Genomic DNA, 17,003 nt, shown 5'->3' with positions numbered 1-17,003 from the left:
TCCTCTAGTCATCTGGTACAGAGGCTGACCTAAGCAATAGGTTACATATCGTAGTTGTTAATTCTGAAATTTCACATTTGAGTTCCTTCAGAACTCTTGGGTGAATCCCATCTGGTCCTGGTGACTTATTACTGTTTAATTTATCAGTTTGTTCCAAAACTTCCTTTACTGAAACATCAACCTGGGACAGTTCCTCAGAATTGTCCCCTAAAAAGAAGGGCTCAGGTGTGGGAACCTCCCTCACACCCTCTGCTGTGAAGACTGATGCAAAGAATTCATTTAGCTTCTCTGCAATGGCCTTCCCTGAGTTCTCCTTTAACACCTCAATTGTCCAGTGGCCCCACTGATTGGCAGGCTTCCTGCTTCTGAGGAACTTAATTATACTTTTACACTTGACTTGTCAGAGTTGTTGCTCCTTTCTGTTTTCCTCAGTATGATTTAACTGCCAATTTTTAACAACTTTTGCTATCCTCTTTACTAGGATCTAGAGTTCCCCCTTTAATTCATTCATCCCTAAGGGATGTCTCAGTCCGAACCTTGTGCTCCTCTGTACCTGTTGGCTTTCCCCCAACACTTAGTTTTAAAACTCCTCGACATCCTTTTTAATTTTACATGCTAGCGATCTGGTTCTGTTTTGGTTTAGCTGGAGACCATTCCTCCTGTATAGGCTGCTCCTTTCCCCAAAAGTTCCCCAGTTCTGAATAAATCAAAATCCCTCCTCTCTACCCTATCATCTCATCCACACGTTGAGACCCGCGGTTCTGGCTGTCCAACAGGCCCCGCGTGTGAAACTGGAAGCATTTACCTATTCTCTGAATCTTTTACCTAGCAGCCTCAATTTGGCCTCCAGGATCTCTCTCCCTATGTCACTGGCACCCACGTGAACCACAACAACCAGCTTCTCCCCACCCCTACGTATACGGCTATCTAGATGTCTTGTGTCTTCGAACCCAGCAAGCAATTTACCATGTGATTCTCCTGGTCATCACAAACCCAACTACTTATAATTCTAATAATTGAATCCCCCACTACTATTGTCTGTTTCTTCCTAATAACTGGGGTCTCCACCCCCAAAAGAATATCCTCAGGGTGAGAGGATACCATGACATCATCTAGAAGGAGAGTCACAACTATGGGATCATTTTCGCTCTGCTCCAGCTTGATGCTCTCCTGCCCCGAGACCTTCATGCTCTTTAACAGCACAGGAGCTGTCAGGCAGGAGGTGGGACTGCTCCACGTCCCTGAAAGTCTCCTCTATGTACCTCTGTCTTCCTTTCCTCCTCCAGTTCAGCCACTCTGGCCTCAAGAGCACGCACTTGGTCTCCGAGGGCAATGAGTTGCTTGCACTGTATACCCACATATGCCATCTGTCCGTGAGGCAGGGAATCAGATGTGTTGGCCTACGCACAATAAACTCCTCTCCGGGCAGCTGTGCTTGAGAAGGGGCTTTTGTAGGAGGGCTCTAGATTTATACCTATGTCTAGGCCACACCCCTTTCCCACCTCCTATGGATTACTTGTGTCCTGGTCTCTAAAAGCTGTCCCTTTGATCAAGGAGTATCACTAACAAGTGATTTACTCAGGCCTTGTCTACACTTAAAATAGATTCATAGATATTAAGGTCAGAAGGGACCATTATGATCATCTAGTCTGGTACGGTGGCACACGGCAGCACTGCTGCTTCAGTGTAGACCCTACCTACGCCGATGGGAGTTCTCCTGTCGGTGTAACATATCCGCCTCCCTGAGAAGCAGTGGCTAGGGCGACAGAAGAATTTTCCTATTGACCTAGCATTGCCTACACCCGGACTTTGGTCGGCTTAACTGTGTCATTCTCGGGTGTGGATTTTTCACACCCCTGAGTGACATCATTGGGTTGACCTAATTTTCTAGTGTAGACCAGCCCTCGGCTGCCATCATGCCTAGCACCTCTGAGGCGCTCTGAGCCCCCAGTGCAGCCTCTCTGACCAAGCGTGGAAGTTAAGGTTTAGAGCGGGGTAAGCCTTTAGATTTTAAACCAAGGGCAAGTCTACACTACAAAATCAAGTTGACCTAAATTATGTCGACGTAGAGCCACCGCAGGAATTGAATCGGTTTTACACATCCGCGCTGCGCTCCTGGTGTCGGTGCGCGTCCTCACCAGGAGTGCTTGCACCAATTTAACTGCCAGTGTGGGGCATTGTGGGAAGGCTTCTGAAAGGCAGCAGCAGTCGATGTAAGCAACACCGTGTCTGCACTGACACTGCTTCGACCTAACTACATCGCCTTAAGTGCTATGCCTCTCGCAGAGGTGGAGTTAAGTCGGTGTAGTGGGCGAGTTACATCAGAAGGAGCTACATTTTAGTGTAGACGCTTACAGAGTCAGGTTGGCATAAGCTGCCTTATGTCGACCTGACTCTGTAGTGTAGACCACACCCTAGATTTTAAAATGCTTGGCCTGTAAAATGGCAAGTCTCTACCAACTAGAGTTTTACAGAATTTACATGGCTAGGACTTCCATCTTCAGTTTTAGGACGTTCAAAATGTAGGCAGCTAATCTCAGGCTAGGAAACTGATTAAAATAATGGAAATGAAAAATAAGGGCACTTAGCTGTCCTCATTGCTGCCAAAGTCTCCTTACGTTGGCAGCTCGCTCACTCTGTTGCAGGCACTTGCTGCTTGTGATGGGGTTTCTACCCCACACTGGCCTGTAAGGTGTTAATGGAGCCCTTGGAGGCTGTGCAGAAAGCAGCCAATAGGAGACAGGCCGCAAGGAGCAGCCAATCAGGGCTGGGCAGGCCAATATAAGAAGAGTTGCAGGGCAGAAGTGGTTCAGTTGCTCTTTGGAGCTCAAGGAGGAAGGACTGGCTGCATTGCAGGCAGAAGAAAGCCAACACCCTGACAGAGACCTGAGGAGCTAGGGAAGAGCTCCTGGCTGGTGGTTGGGAGTTGCAGGCTGAGGCCCTGAGGCAAGGGTGAAGAAGGTGCTCAGGCTGCGGGGAAGTGGCCCAGGAAAATAGACTGAGAGGTTGGAGGGGATGCAGCATGTGGCTGTCATCTACAGAGTCCCTAGGCCGGGATGCAGAGTAGAGGGCAGGCCTGGGTCCCCCCACCCCCATGTGCCACTGAGGAAGTGGTTGGACTGTGGTACTGCCCCCTGAAAGGGGGGAGCACAGACTGCGGCACAGCCGGAGGGCTGTGCTCTGAAGAGGACGCAGCAGTCCTTGGAATGACATGGGTCCAGGAGCAGGGGTGATGGCAGGTTCGACACCACTGAAAGTCAGCGTACCGACCTCTGGAGCTGATCCGCAAGGTGACCAGCAGCAAGACCTAGCAGGGGGAGTCCCACCCTGTTACACTGCTCAAGAAGCAAAAACACCCAGTGCATTATAATGTTTGATTCCCCACTGGACAAAACCATTATGAAAGAAGGCAGAAGCTAGGCTTTAAGGCTCCCAGGTTTGAGGCCTGTGCTTCTGATCCTGTGATGTGCTGAATGGCCACAGAGGCGCACTCACCGGACCGAGTCCGTTGCTGCTCACACCTTCGCCTCAATATGATCATCTTAGAGCATCACTTCCATGGAAAATCTACAGTGCATTATGGGAGTCCTAGCCTGCCATGCTGGCTGGGGAGACTTTTGCCCACAGGTAATGAGCTATAACAGCACCCCCACAAAAAACCTCTTGCAATGTGCTGCACGCAATTTCCATGAGTAAACAGTGTTTTACAAAGTATCTGTTTGCGTTACCTCTGCCTGCCTTTTAATAATGCCCTTGTCAAATAGAGAACACGCTGTATAATTTATGGGGTGTTTTTAACTCCCTCACATGGAGTGCCATAAATACGGACAGTACTGCAGGGGGTAAATTGCGTACATAATCAGCGTTCCTTGCCTGAAATGCTCAGCCTGACACAATGCCTTATGAAACCTGAGACCCGCTTCGGGAGTGCTGTGCACAGAGTGAGACTCGAGGGGGGGGAGGAGGAGAACTGGAGGTGGAGTAATCACTCTATTCCCTTCTAGGCTACAAAGCAGGAGACACTCACTATCTTTTGAGTGCATCCACTCCACCGAGTGCAGAGATGCGACTAACCTGAGCATCCTGCTATGCTCTAAATGGGGGTAGGAGAAATCTAAGTAGCTCATAAGCTTTAAGGCCAGAAGGGTAAATCATGATCATCTGGTCTGAGCTCCTGCACATCGCAGGCCCACCCACTCCTGTAGTCAGAGGCGGATGGCAGTTTTATGGGCCCTGGGCCAGAGCAAGTTGGGGGCCCCTCTACACCCCTTCTACCTGCTGTCCTTCCTTTCCTAGCCCCTCTCCCCCCCGGTGCTCCTGTCGGGGAAATGGGATCGGGGCACAGGGGCTTGCCCTGCTCCGCCCACCCCGCTCTCCTGCTGGAGAGCCCTTGCGCCCTGACCCCACTCCACAGCAGGAGTGCCAGATGGGCGGAGTAGGTCAGGGTGCAAGGGCACCCATTTTTCCAGGGGCCCCCAATTGGCCAGAGCCCCTGGGCATGGGCCCCATTGGCCCAGTGGCTAATCCGTCACTGCCTCTAGGAGGCTCATAACCTCTGGCATGCTACTGAAGTCCTCAAATCATGATTTAAAGACTTCAGGTTACAGAGAATCCACCATTCACTCTAGTTCAAACCACCAAGTGGCCTTTGCCCCATATTGCAGAAGAAGGCAAGGAAAAAAAAAGCCATCGTCTCTGCTAAGCTGACCTTCACAACTCCAAATATGGTGATCGGTTAGACCCTGAACATATGGGCAAGACCCACCAGCCAGACACCTGGGAAAGACTTCTCTGTAGTAACTCAGAGCCCTCCCCACCTAGTGACCCATCTTTGGCCATTGGTGATACTTGACATACAATTTCTCAAACATCTGGGCAGGACCTCCGAATCGTATCCTTGTCCCTCTCATCACCTTGCAGCTATGCCCTCTTCTCCCCTTTATAGGATCACAGAAATGTAGGACTGGGAAGGATCTCAAGCGGTCATCTAGACCAGTCCCCAAGGCTACCTAATATCTTCTAGAGCAATGTTACCCTAGTTAAAATATCCTGGGGGAGCCTTAACTCTCTCGCTGTGGCATTAACTCCTTGTGATGTGGGTAGGAGATACACTTGTTGTGGGGGAACCAATGGCAGTGTGGTCCTGCAACTTATTTGGCTATGATGGGGGTGGAAAGGAAGGGGCCCAGGAAGGGAGCACAAAGAGACTTGGGCTGCATGTGCTAAGTCAGAGACAGGGTGAGATTAGCGTTACCTGTGTATCCATGCCCTGTAGACCCAACTCCTGCTGCTTCTGTGAATCTGCCATTCCCTACCTTAAGCAAGAGGATAATATGGAAAAAGCAACCTGTTGGCTTCTGGAGATAAGCCTCCCTTTCTACTATCTTTCCACAAAACAGGGTGATTTAGCCCTCGGGTTCCCATGGCCTTTCTCATAAAACCCTGGCCAAATTCCTGTAGAGAGAAAACAGTTCCTCTGTTGGCTTAATTGGTTGTGTGTTCTTCGCTTCCAGTCCTAAACTGTCAGGCAGTCTTGCTGTGTTCATTGATGCTAAGGCCAGAACGGACCTTTAGATCAACTTAGTCTCACCTCCTGTATATCATGGCCCATAGAATTTCCCGTGTGTGCCCTCAGGGAGCGTCCTGTGACTTCTCCCACCGAGGTGCCTGTCAGTTGGTGGTGAGGTGGAAGTAGGCCAGTATATTGGGTTGGGGATCTGGGTTCCATTCCTGCTCCTGCTGTGTGACCTTTGCCAATAACTGTCTTAGTTACCCAATCTGTAAAATGAAGATGATAACGTTGTAGAGCCCTTCAAAATCACAGGAGGAAAGGTACCACACAAGACCTGAGTAATATTCTGATGTATACTGTACAATCTAACAAATTTATTTGGGCAAAAGACTTCGTGGGCTAAAACCCACTTCATCAGCTGCATCTGATGAAGTGGGTTTTAGCCCACGAAAGCTTATGCCCAAATAAATTTGTCAGTCTCTGAGGTGCCACAAGGACTCCTTGTTGTTTTTGCTGATACAGACTAACATGGCTACCACTGTGAAACTGTACAATCTGTAATTCTGTGAAGGAGTTTAAAGCCTCTGGAAGGAGCTCTATAAATCTACTTAGTATTACTATTAATAAATGAGAGGTTTTATCAGCACAGAAGGTTGTGCTCACTGAAAGAGGTGGCGGCGGCAGCAGCAGCAGCATGTGGAGAAAATGACTGAATTGTTACATTGAAAACCAGCTATTTGTGAACCTACCAAGATATAGCGATCAGTGTGTGCACAAATGTTTGTTGCACGGTGGACAACGGCGCTGCACTGAGTTTATGTGTTCTTACCTATGCTAGAGGTCGAGCGTGGTGCAACACCTATTGGTAAGGTTACCCTAAAGTTTCCATTTTAAAGACCCTTTAATTAGCTGGTTATAACTCTTTTCAAAGAGGTGAGGCCAGGGGTTCTCAAACTTCATTGCACCACAACCGCCTTTTGACAATGAAAATGACTACACAGCCCCAGTGGTGCCTCTTTTAGAGTGCTAGCACCATTTCAGATGGAAGAAACCTGAAATCTGTCAGGGAGTTGGTTTGTCATCCATGTGCCTTGCAGGGGCTTGTGGGAAAATCCATTTTGACTTAGCTGAGCTGGGGCATCCACCGTGGTCTCAACTGCCCGCAGCAATGAGTGGTTGGCTAAAAACATTTGGAATGGTTTCCTCACTGCTGATCCGACTGTTCGACCACCAGGATTTGATTTTCCACATCAGCTTTGGACTTTGCTGAACAGGTTCCAAACTAGCCAAGGAATATGCTCCAGTATCCTCTACACATGAGGTCGGCGTGATGACCCACTTAGTCAATGGTGCCTCCGTCAGGCAATGGCGCATGTTGACGACCGAGTCAACTAACTAGATTTCATGGTGGCCTGAAGGGCCTTCATTCTGTTGATGCAGCTGCTGTTGGGTGACCCGGCAAGCACTGCAAACGCGAGAAGAACTTAGCTGAGTTTCATAGTTTAAAAGACAGAGGGTGCGGGGGAGTGAAATTCACCTCCATGCAGAGGGCTAGCATGTTCTTCTGCACCATTTACATCCCTATGAGCACCTCTGGAACCCCAGCCATGGCGCATAAGCAGCATCGTATATCACCTGGGTGAGATTCTATATGCAGCAGGGTCAAAACCCCACTCTGCTTATACACATGTGTGAGTGGTGCCCTAGAAACCTAAGATTAACCCAAGCCAACGGTTAGCGTTGGGGATAGAATCCCAGTCCTCTGCTCTAATCAATAGCCAAGCCTGTCTCTAACGTAGTGGTGGTATCCCTATAAAGCTGTTTTTTCTTAAAAAATAGCTTAGTGTGGCCCTTATCCTCTCCGATCAACTTTCAGTGCATGTCAAATGTGATTTCCCATAAAAGCCCCAATACTTTAGGATCTGGGTGCACTTAATTCATGCCTGTCAGGCATGGAAGAGCTATTATCCCCATTCTACAGCTGCAGAACTGAGGCTGAGAAAGGCTAAGGTCAAATCAATTGCAGCGAGGTGCAGTTGAAGATCCCGCTGGGTGCCTATCCGCATTTGTAGGCTCCTAAATAAAAACTGGGTGCTAAGGGTATGTCTACACAGCATGGTGAACCTGGATTCAGATTTGCACCCAACCCACCCCCAATCATCCACCTGCAAATCTGTCTAACTTGGGTCAGCAAGCACACAGGGCTTAAGGAAGGGGGAGGGTGGCGCAGAGCCCCAGTCCCGCTGAGACTCTGGGCCGAGCCTTGTCATTTGGCAGGGTGGACAGGGCCCAAGCCGCAGCCTGGGGGCAGAAGGTCGGGGTAGCTGCAGCCTGGAGGTGTGAGACCCGGCTCCAGCACCTGGAAAGCCCAGGTTAACCATGCAGTAGTGGAAACGAGGTCCCCCAGAGCCGGGTTTACAGGGCAGCCGAGACCGCCCCGAAGGAGCGACTTGCCCGGGGCCTCTGTGGCGCCGGCAGGATTCGAATCCAGGCCGCCTGCATCCCCGTCACGTGCCCTAAACCGCATTGGGCCCCTGGGGGGTTAACCGGGGCGCTGTCGGTTCGAGGCGGCAGCTGCACCGCTCCACGCCAACGCCTCGCGCGGCTGGAGGGGTTCATCAGCGGCCAAAAGGGACCGCGGCTAACTGGGGGGGCCGGGGCTTGCCGGAGAGGGAAGAGTTACAGGGAGGAAGCCAGGGCACGTCCCACCCTCCGCGCCTCTCCCCGGCTCTGTTAGGCTGCGGGCTGGCGGGGGGTGGGCCGGGGGGCTGGCGGCTCTTTGCCGCAGGAAGGGGGGGAGCGCGGCCGCGCGCGGGGAGAGGCGCCGAGACCCCCCTCTGGCTGCGCGGGGGCCGGCCGGGATCGGCCGAGCGGCTGCCGCCCTGCACGCAGCGCGGTCCATTGGTTCGTGGGAGGCGGCCGCTGCCCGTGCCGGTCCGGCGCGTCCGGCCCTTGCTCCGCCAGGGAGGGAGTAACGCGTCCGGAGCCTGGATCCAGGCAGTGTCGCAGCCTGCCTGCCAAGAGTAAGGCTGGGGGGGGGGCTCCTACCTTTCCCCCACGCGCGTGCATTAGGGGGGTGCCGTGGGGGGACAGGGGTGGGCTGGCCGTGGCAAGGCACCTTGATACAGTCGCTGGTGCATCCAGGAAAATTGCGGGGGGGGGGTGCAAATCTGGTGCATCTTGGAAAACCTGTAAGGGGGGATGGATTTATGGGGCAGCACCCTGGTTGTAGCCATCAAATCAAACACTTTGGGAAGGGGCGGGCGTTGGGGGGGGGGGAGGATTTGGGGACCAGCTGCGGTTTCTGCTTTGGCGAAAGGTTGGTGTGTGGCTAAGGGAACACATCGTGGGTTGGTTTGTTTTTTTTTTTACTCTGCTGGGCCCGTTTGGAAACAACCAACCACCCAAAATATAAAGTGTGTGGGGGTGGGGTGGGGAGGGGACTGCTTGTCAGGGGTGGTTGGTGTCCGTGTTTGCGATAATGTCACGAGTGGGGTTCAGTCCAGCAAGTGAGATGCTGGCATGCGGGTGATTAACATGCGCTAACTGTGAATTATGTCATCTGCCTCTTGTGCACTGTGTGAGACTTTAGCAGCAGCGGGGGGTACGGGGGGGGGTGGGGAGCGCTCAGGGCCTGCTCCTTTTGCAATACGGTATTTTAATCCAGCAGAGCAGGGATGATTTAACAAGGCTCTAGAATATAGATTTGGGGAGGACCCCAAACCCCTCTGATATCTGCCTTACTAGTCCAGTTAATAGTCTGGGTGTCGGGTCTGCTAGTTTTTTAATCCCTTGCCTACTGGGAACCCCAATAGACCATGGGAGCACCTGCACCCTCGTAGTCCTGTATGAAACCAGCTAGCTCTGCAGCTGGGGTCAATCCATGGAGTTCTGGATCTGGCCCTATATGGGGGCATTGGAACAATTTGTAGAGTGGGGTTGCTGAAAGTCATTGAACAAAACTGTAAACGCTGTAGATGATGGGAGCCATGCATTTGATGGCTATTATTGCTTCAAGCCAGGGAGTGCTGCTGCGGCTGCACCCCCTAGTTCCAGCTCCCCTCCCCTTTACCCCCTACGTGTCAAAGAGAAGCAAATATAAGTTGCTGCCCCAAGTGGATGCTTGCCTTCCATGTCTCCGCTGCTCTGCTTGGTATGGGCAGGTGGCTGGGCTTGGCTTGAGTTCCCAGCTTGGTTTCAGAGCTAATCTCCCCAGGAGAGAGCAGGGCAGCAGCCTGACTGCAGGGGAGCAGGCAGAGAGAGAAGCGAGCGCTGCTGTGGCTTGCTCCTGCTCGCTTTCACTCCACCCCTGGCTCCCTGCATGATGTCAGCACTGGCTGGGGCACCCGGTTCAGCTGCAGATGAGCAGAGGGGAGCCCCCTCTTCTGGCGTTCCCAGTGCACATGGGGCGGGGGGGGGGAGTTGGGGGAGGGAGGACGGACGGACGGACGACGACTTAATGCCAGACTGCAGGGCCTTCAGCCCTGCGATCTCTGTGGCTATGAGAGAGAGAGGAGCTGGGGATCACCCCTGTCAATATGCAGGCTTGCTGCAGCCAGCTCATCTCCCCAGATCTAGCACCGCTGGCTTGTGTAGTAAGCACCAGCAGCAGGATTTGGTACCACCTTGCTGCCACTCATAGCCAGCATCAGTGCGTTGGTGGGGGAGGGGAAAACCTGACCGATTTTTAAACCATCCTGAGTGGCTCACGTTCTCCTGCCACGGGGCAGAAGGTACGTTCAGAAAGGGAGCTAGACTCTTTCGTAAACTACCCATCTAGCCTGAATAAGGGCAGGCGTAGATCAAGGAAGGGCCTCCTGCAGTTACAGATCACGGTCTGTCTGGCCAGCTGGCTTGTAAACTCCTTCAGGCAGGGACTGAGCCTTGCTCTGTGACCTGTGCATGCTGTCACTGACTAGTAAATGATCAAAAGCCCATGACTGGGGCGCACGCTGTTGATAGGTGCAAATCATGAGCTGTTAAGTTGAAAGAATCCTTGACACTTACGAATATCCTGCCTTTAGGATCCTGCATTTAGGGCTGTTGACGATCCCGAGGAAAGAGGGCTGTGAGAATAGTGTACGAATGCCATTTTTGGGGTGTATGCTAGGTGTGTCTTCCATCATCGTGGGCCACTTACAGCCTGGGGTGGGGGGTTTTACCCTATGTTATAAGTAGATAAATGAGAACAGGCAGGTTGTGTTCCAGATCCTGATCTCAGCAAATGGGGCTATTCTGTATTTACACAGAATCTGATGGCCCCTTTAATTGAGGGCGGGAGGGATTATGCTAGCAATGTATTTTATTTAACATTGGGAGTAACTGAGCTAAATTTGAGCAAGGGCCTGGGCATCAGAGCTCCTGGGCTCTATTCCTAGCACCTCCATTGACTCACTGTGTGACCTTAAGTAAGTCACTTTGCCTTTCTGTGCCTCAGTTTCACCATCCATAAAATACTTACCTACCTCTTCTGGGTGTAACGTTACTATTTATTTGTAGTACAGAAATCTCTAGAGGCTTCACTCAAGGATCAGGGACCCATTGCACTAGGCATTGTAATTAATACTTGCTTTTGAGATCTTCAGATGGAAGATGGTATCAAATATTTGTTAATAAAAGGACGATCGACTCCCCACCAAGCAGTGGAATGGTGTCGATATTTCAGCTTGTCTGTTCTATGTAGGTTCTCCTTCTGCGCTCATCACTATGGTATCTGAGGACCTTCCAGGAGCGCATTAAGCGATGTGACTAACATCTGTCACATGTGGTTCATTCTCTCTCTTGTCCTCTCCCCAGGGGGAGAATTGTGTATGCAGCGTAGTGTTGTTGCTTGTTTATATATGCGCACAGTGCTAGTGGCAATATGATTTCACATGCCCCTATATAGAATGCGACAATATCATCTGAGTTCAGCTTACTTGTGGAATTATTTCCTTGAAACATTTGAAGACCGTTCTTTGGAAAACAGAGGGTACAGTTATAGGCCATGGTCCTGCAACCCTCTTACACATGAGTAATTCTTCATCAGTGACACCAGGCTCCTGTTTGGGTAAGGAAAGGTTTACTCATGTCAACGAGGCATGCTGGATAGGGCTCATATGTTTTCTTTCTCTGGTAGGCCCTGTAAATTCACAAATACATTATCCAGGTGGAGAGACCTGGTTCAGTGGTCCAGAGGTTAGGAAACTTGCTAAGGGTGTGGGAGAGAGGGGTTCAATTCCCTGCTCTGCCATGGACTTCCTGTGTGACCGTCAGCAAGTCACTTAGCCTTCCCGAGCCTCAGTTTCCCCATCTGTAAAAGGGGGTGATAGCAGTGCCCTACCTCACAAGGGTGTTATGAAGATAAATACATTAAGATTATGAAGCACTTTGAGACTTACTGATAAAAGGTGCTAGATTAGAAATAGGCATTATTCAGAGTAATTGGAGGGGAGTAACTATAACTTTGATAGTTGAAAGTGGATGTTTAATTTAAAGACTGGCCAGATAAAAATCATCATGCAACAAACAAGCTAGTGGGTACCTGCCCCCTAATGGATGAACTTGGAATTGCTCACTTTATCCAAGGCCCTATCTTGCTGATTGTTAGCAGAGATTCCCCTTTAGCTCAAGTGGATCTGAGTTCTGTCCCTGTGAATGCCATGAAGCCCAAGGGTGTGGAACAGCGTATGGAGGGGACCATATGTGGGGGGAGGCCTTACCACTGCCCTCCACTTCCTGGGACTCCACAAAGGGGTCTCTTTGTATGGTCTGGGTGTGGGCAGAGGAGAGGAGCAGAGACAAGGGAAGCCCAGGGTGGAGAATGGGCAGTTCTGAGGGTGAGGCTGGACACATTGTACACTCTTCATCCCACCGTCACGGGGCCTTGTGGCAATGATCCTGAGAAGGCTTTTTATGGTGTCTCCATGCTAAGGAAGCCCCCTGTGAGGACAGTCCCATGGGCCCCCATAACCAGGAGAACCCTGGAAGCGAGGCTTGGAGCAGAGCTGGCTCTAAGGGCCACAGAAGCTAGTACAGCATCACAGGCTCTTATTTACTGCAGAACCCTGGGATCTGCTGGGGAGGAGTCATCATGGCTTGTTCTGTTGTGGGTGGGGATATCCCAGAATGGCGTTGAGGGGAAAATGGAGCGACCTCCTGAGGGGAGTTCTGCTGGGTTGGGGGATCTGGCCTTGATAGAACTGCTAGAGAGACCTGGTTCTCCAGGGGGATGTCACCATCCCAGGCTCCAATCCTGCAGCCCTCTTGCCGTGAGTTGGGACTGCAGGAGTGGGTCCGTGGCTTACAAACTCCAAGGAGGAGGGGGTGCGAAATGCAGGTGGTTTGTTTGAACATCCCAGGGAAAAGGGGCTGAGAACTTCTAAAATGAGCAACTTCACGACAGGGAAAGACCAGGGTTGAAACTGCACCATTGGAGCTGTTAGAAGGGGTGACATTTTACCGGTTTTATTAGGAGGAGAAAGGGGCACGGACTCTTGAGGGGAAGCACAGATACTGACGATATGCAAAGAGCTGTCAAATGCATCCAGGAAATAAATGGGTGGGGGGGGGGGAAGAGAGGGATATTTTTTCCCCTCTAATCATGCTCCGTTACAGTCATCCTGTTTGTTACTTGATACAATAGCAGGTAAATTTTAATAACAGATGTGTCCAAAATATGAAAAGGGGCACCTCTCTGAGACTCTGGGTGCCCCTGCCCCAAATGATTAAACTAAAATGAGATCTCCCACAAACCCCCGAGCTCTCCCCACGCCACGTACACATTGGATTTCTCGGTGGGAAGTGTAAATTCTGGGTTGGGGTCCCTTCAATTCTCACACATCTCTGAGGGTAAACTGAGGCCTGGAGAAGTGAAATGACTTGTCCCCCAGGTCACAAAGCAGACAGGTAAGGATCTGAGATGCTATACTTGCTCTGGGACCCATAGGGCCAAACCCAGCCAGTTTGGCTCCGCTCCAGGCAAATTCAGACAGGAAATTTAGGTGCAATTTTTTTTAACACTGAAGGTAATTGTTCCAGTGGTCAGTTTGCCAAGGATTGTGGTGACTTTCCCATCACTGGCCATGTTTAAATCAAGACTGGATGGTTTTCCTAAGAGATCTGCTCTAGGCATTGTTTTGGGGAGTTCTCTGACCTGTGTTATACAGGAGATCAGATGAGATGAGCACACTGGTCCCTTCTGGATCTATGAATCAAAGCCGTTTGGGTCTCAAAGCTGGGACTAGAGCCCTGGAGTCCCTGCTCTTGCTCCTTGAACGCAGGGCTGCATTACAAGCTGTTTGCCCTCAAGTCAGCGAGTGTTCAGGGCCCAGAGTTCGGCCCCACTCTGCTCCATCTTCTTAGAGCTTCTGCTGGCTTAACCAGGTCCCAGGCAATCCCCCTGGGGGCAGGAGAATCCCTGGGTAGCCTAGAGCTGGCCAAAGCAGCCCCATGTTGCTGGCACTCTAGTACAGTGGACGTGGCTAGGGCTTTCCCTTGCACTCTGGCTAGTCCCAGTTGATGAAATGGCCTCGTGGGGCCGCAGGCAGCTGGGCGCAAGTTAAAGCGGCCCTGAGTCCGGAAGCAGTTCAGCACCTTGTAGGATGAAGCCTGTCTGTTGTGTGTAGCTGACAGACTGCTGGCAGCAAAGAGCCGTCAGATCCCCTGCGGTGCTCAAAGGAGCTTTCGGTGGGGAATTTTAGATGCAGATGAACAGATTATTGCCCTAGCTGTGGCGGTCCTGGCTCGGTGCTCCAGGAGAAGGAAAGCAAAGGTATCCCAGCGATGCTGAACTGATCAGGTGTTCAGTGGGCTTCTCGTGTGAGGCCATTTAGGAAAGAGATTTTCTCCATTTAGCTCCATCCATGTTGACCCCGAAGCTCCCTGGAAAGTGAACATGACAAGCCTTAAAGGGAGGATTACGGCAGTGGATCTTCAGTGCCCCTCCACGACTAGGGGAACGTTCGTTTGATCAGATGGCTTAGTATCCTGCTTGCTGTGTCAGGCCCGCTCGGTGGCAGGTCGGGGGTCTTCTAAGGGGAAATCCAGGTGCTGCCGGAAGTGGTCTGGGCGGTTCGCTCGGTGGTGCTCTTCCCTCTGTCTGCGAAGCTGCAGCACAGCTGGCATTGTGCTCGAGGGGCTGTGCCCCTCGAGGTGACCTCTTGCTGGTGGCTGGGTGAGCTGGGGAATGGAAGCCTAATGGGCATCCAGACTCCCCAGGGATACGTTGCAAGGGTAGGCTATCGGCATGGCCACTCTGGGTTTTTCCATTCTGCCTCCTGGAATCCCTTCCCACAGTTTCAGTGGGATGCGGCATTCTTCTCCTCTTGGCCTCTGTATGACCTAGAGCTGCTGTGTGCAGTTACACAGCTGCCGTGTTCCACCCCAGAAATGGCTGCATTTTGGTGGTAGGTGAAATGATTTTGTGTGTGTGTGTGTGTTATATCCACACCAGTTTGTGATGCAGCAGTAAAGGTTGACACACACACACCATACCTGAGACAAAAGCAAAGAAATGAAAAATTAACCCACATAAGAGTCCATACCACTGCAGCAACAGCACCCCAAAGGCCACACACCATACCCTTAACTCTGCCCCTTAGGGATGCCAGCCTTCCTTCATTCCCCTCCCCAGATCTCTCTTCCAAACCCACCAGACCTTCCAAAAAGCAATCCTGGATGGTTCTTAGGCCTTCTGAATACAAAGGAGGGTAGAACGCCCTGGTAACTTGTTGGACTGAATTCTGCCATCTAAATCTAACACCAGGAAAAACACAACTCAACTCCCAGATCCTACCTTGAGTTTTCAATGTCTGCAATTCGATTATGCTCCCCCGCAGAAACTTCTACTGAGAATCCGAGCACATGTACTGTGGAAGGTGTTGCAAGATGACGAAAGATTTCAGTACAGCTGAATGGTCACTGAGAGAGGATAGCAGGACTCCCAACAAATTACGGAGGAGAGTGGCTGGTGTCTATTAGTGTTTCTATCTCAGTGGAATAGGACAGAGAGATTCACAAACTCTTTCCTAGCATGGAGCACGTCTTACTAGAGAGAATGCTTAGTAGACCAACTCCCCCCTCTTGTGATCAAATAACATCCCTGACCCAAACCCAATAATTCCTCACATGGAAGCAGGTTTAATAGTCGTGAGTCCGTATCCCCACACTCATGAGATCGTCTTCAATCAGAAAGGTTGGCCTTTTCTTTGCCCATTTTTACCCCTTTCTTTCCCCCCGCCTTTAGGATGTGCTTGCTTCCTGTTTTCGAGCTTTTTTTTCTGCAGTTACTCGCCCTTGTGGCTATCTCTTTCTTAAATGAAAGCTGACGTGGAATCCTGCTAGTGCATGCAAACCGCTGGGGCTTCCAGAAAAACGCTAAAAATCGTGAGGCTCCTGATTAAGTTGCAAGAGTTGGCAACACCGTGTAGGAAAAGGAGATATTTTTAGTTGTCTTTTAATGTGATGAAGCAGCATATAAAAAGGACATTAGCACCTTGTGGCCCGCCAGCATTTCCTGGTCTATGGACCACAGCTCGAGACCCTCTGGAATAGCAGATGGGGGGGAAAGGCATGGCTCTAGGACTACGGGTGGAGAATAAGACTGAATTTTCTTACAAAGGCTGATCACAGCTTTCATGTGCCCCAAGGCTCTCCATTGGATGGAAGGTCAAATCTAATCTGCGTTGCCCTCCAGTGTGTGGAGGCCTGCAAGGAATCTATTACCCCAATATTAGTCCTAGCTACTCAAGGACCTCTCTTAGCTCAAGTAGCAGCGTCCTGAATCACTGGAGCGGAATGCTTAGGGTTGCACATCCCATGAAGCATGTGTGCAGTAGCGCTTAAAACCAGGATGCCTGTAGAGATGCAGCCACAGGTTCATTATACTGTCTTCGATAGCTAAACTGAGCTTCACCGCCAAAGAGCCGACCTCTGTTTCACTTCAACAGGGCAACTCCCCAAGGCTGCTTCTAGCAGATGCTGGCAGGTAGTCTGAACTGCACTGTGCATTTGAGATTCACTGGGGCAAAGATAAAGCTCTCGCTACTCTTGCTGACAGTACAGGCTAACAGTGTATGAACAGATAAGTAGCCCCGGCTTCTTTTAGATTCTCGGGGCCAAATCCTGATCTTGATTACGCTGGTGCAGATCTGAAGTAATTCTGTCACTGATAGAACAGAGCCCCTTTGTCTTACTTTGTACCCAACTGGGAAGAAATGTGATCTTATTATTAACACACTCTGCTCTTCCCACAAACAATCTTACAAATATTTATTAGCTGGCGAAATTATTTGGCAGCGCCAAAGCCAGTTTAGGTAATGCTAGAAGCTTTTAACTAGATGTGTCATGAATTACCCAGTTCCATTGGTACGTGGCCCAGTGACATGTTTTCCTGTGGAATCAAAACAGCAGAAATAATGATCCGAGCCAGGAAAAACAAGGATCAGCAATTTCTTCTCTTTTGTGTCCGTCACCTAGTGAATGCTGGTGGAAATTGGTTCCATGCAGCTGG

At 50.7% G+C, this 17,003-nt stretch overlaps 1 protein-coding gene across 4 annotated transcripts in view; it reads left to right on the top strand.

Annotated features, from left to right (window-relative positions):
• The first annotated feature begins 8,371 nt into the window (after nucleotides 1-8,371).
• LZTS3 (leucine zipper tumor suppressor family member 3) overlaps nucleotides 8,372-17,003 on the top strand; it is a 134,253-nt gene continuing 125,621 nt past the window's right edge. For all 4 annotated transcript variants that reach the window (XM_074951924.1, XM_074951926.1, XM_074951925.1 and 1 more), the window contains exon 1: nucleotides 8,372-8,535. The gene's annotated coding sequence lies outside the window, so the exon portion shown is untranslated. The remainder of the gene's footprint in view (nucleotides 8,536-17,003) is intronic.

Source organism: Natator depressus, chromosome 4, assembly GCF_965152275.1.
Source record: "Natator depressus isolate rNatDep1 chromosome 4, rNatDep2.hap1, whole genome shotgun sequence".
NCBI lineage: Eukaryota > Metazoa > Chordata > Testudines > Cheloniidae > Natator > Natator depressus.
This window is presented reverse-complemented; position numbering and strand designations above follow the sequence as displayed.